Raw genomic sequence first — 2843 nt, forward strand, 5'->3', positions numbered from 1 at the left:
TTCTTTATCTAAGTCTTTTTTTTGTGTGAATTGGGCTAGCAATAATGTTGTACTAGCTCCATTTGATTACCCTTTTCACTTATACCAAGCCTTGGAATCTTTTTGTGCGACACCATTATTATCTATTTTTCTCTTTCCCTTTACCAAAATTAAACTATGTGGCTAAGGTGTTGGTGGTCCTTTTTTTCACCTATTCCATTCTAAAAAATCTTGCATTCCTCTTTTGATGAACTATGGAAACTCGCATGCCAAATAGTAATCTTGACAAGTCTTTGGGAAATCTTTCATTTGAACCGATAAGTTTTGAACTATCCTTTGCTACTGTCTACTTGGATCAAAGGCAATCTAGATGGTCAGTTCTTTAAATTTGTAGACTGTTGAGAGTGATCAATCTAGAATATGATTTTAAGACTGAAAGGCCTCTTTTTCTTGTGAATAATGTATGTATTTAGTTTGTACAAGAAATAAAGTTTTATCCAATTGCTTTGATGAAGAAATGCCTCTTCCAAAAATTGAGACTAGTTGGGATGGTTCACTTACCAAGAGAAATCCTAATTACATACTAACCTCTGACTCAAAATAAAACAACACACAACATAAAGAAAATGATTGATTTTTTAATTTTTGATTTGTAATAACATTTTATCTTTTAAGCTTCAAAATAATATTTCATAAACTAGTCATTGACTAGTCATGGAACCATTTCTCCTTGTAAAGTACTTATCTTGAAAGTATTTTCTCCCAAAATCTCTACATTCTGATAAGGACCAATCCAAAAGTGTTGAAACTCAGTGTATTTCTTTTGTCTTGTCCTATACGAGAATAAGGTTTGAGATTTTGAAAGATTTTATTGTGGCTCTCTTGTCAAACCAACATTGATTACAACTTGATGCTTTGACACATGTTTTAATGATGTTGTCCTCTTCTCATCCAATTCCAAAAGGTTCATTAATCTAATTTGGACCCAATATGTATCTTCAACATATTCTCTCATAAATTTTATCAATGGAATCTTGAGTTTGAGAGTAAATACGAGTTCCTAGTCATAGACAAGAAAATATGGGGATGTTCCCAAAAAATTCTTTATTCTGCCCCTATCTGTCCACAATGCATATTTCAATTATGTGTACCAATCCCTTGGATTCTATTTGAGTGAGTATTTTATGACCATTATTAGGTTCTTGTTGGTATACTTAGTTACCACACTCCCTTGCAGATAATAGTTGGATGAGAATTTGATTATGACATGATTCTCTAGCCCATTGGGTAAGGAAATTGATGCAAAAGATGATCCATTATCACAAACCAAAAAGAATGATAACTCAAACCTAGTCACAATATGTTCTTCTAGGAAATTAGTGATCACTTTTGTAGTACAATTGCTAAAAGTTTTAGCTTCAGTTCATCGTGTGCAATAATTTGTAGTAGTTAGAATAAACATATCTCCTATAGATGATGGTATGTTTACACACTTGATGAAATCTATCTCCCACTTGGTGAAAGGGTGAACCTAGCATAGTTAGGTTCCTTTTCCTATTGGCACTTGTTTGGAAAAAGTGACAAGAATGCATGTGTTTTTATGTGTCCTTGAAAATAACAAGCTAGAAGTATCCTTATATTAGAATCTAATGGGTTGTGGCCTCTGTTGCTCCATTTCTAGTATTGTACTTCTTATGATGTTGTTCTATTACTTTTCTTGCTTCTTCATGACCCAAACATTTCAAGTGAATCCCCTCATAATTTTTCTTATATAGATTTCTATCTTAAAGCATATATGATTCATCACATTTCATCTTTAGACCTCTACATTGGGAATTTTTCATGCATTGAGGGTATTTATTTTACAAGAGCTAAAATACAATGTCTTGATACCATACATCTATTACTATCCCTTCATTAGTGTCCACCTAAGACACTATGCTTTTTTCTTCATTGTTCACTATCATCTTAGTTAACCCTTATCCTCTTACTAGCTTCATTGGTTGAATTCCTAAATCAATTTCTTGTAATGTGGTCATTCATTTTCCTCTTCTTTCTCCTAGCTCATTCTGCATTAGCAATGATTTGACTGCAAGGTCAAGTACAATGGCATATACCTTACTCTAGAGTATGTAATGGAAAAACTTATTGATTTCTTTTACTAGGGAAAATGATTGTTTATCTAGATTGGGATAATTTAATTCATCATTCTTCAAGGGGAAACTCATAATTTGATGTGTATTTTTTTACTTTGTCTTTCTTTTTTATTAGGATGTATGTACATGAGTGTTCCAAAGAAAAATAATAAACTTTGAATGGTAATTGATAATCAAGACTCACAAGTACTGGGGCAGTAGACATAGCCACTTTGATTTCTTCAAAATATTTCTTGACTTTAGGAACCTAGCCAATCTTTGCTTCTTTCTTTAGTAAATCATTGAGGGGTAAACTATTGTAATGAACCCACATATGAAATTTTATACAAAGTTATTCTTCCTGAAGAAAGGCTTAAGCTCTTTGCAACTATGAGGAAGAAGTAATTTTAGAACTACTTCCATCCTTTTAGGATCAATTTAAATACCAACTTCAAAGATGATGTGGCCCATGAGTTTCCCTTTTGTAACTTCAAATGAACATTTCTTCAAGATAAAAGATATGCCATATTTTTTACATTGGTTGAAAACTTGCTTCAGTTCGACGATATGGACACTTCTCTCTTTTGAAAAGACTATGAGGTCATCCATGCAAATGATTACGTATTTTTTTACCAACCCCTTAAATACTTCACCCATTTCTCTTTGAAATGTAGCTCCTACATTAATTAAGTCAAAGGGAATCCTTCTATATGTAAATGTTATCCATTT

The sequence above is a fragment of the Cupressus sempervirens genome, chromosome 11, assembly GCF_028749045.1.
Source record: "Cupressus sempervirens isolate cs-2001-9-10 chromosome 11, ASM2874904v1, whole genome shotgun sequence".
NCBI classification, from domain to species: Eukaryota; Viridiplantae; Streptophyta; class Pinopsida; order Cupressales; family Cupressaceae; genus Cupressus; species Cupressus sempervirens.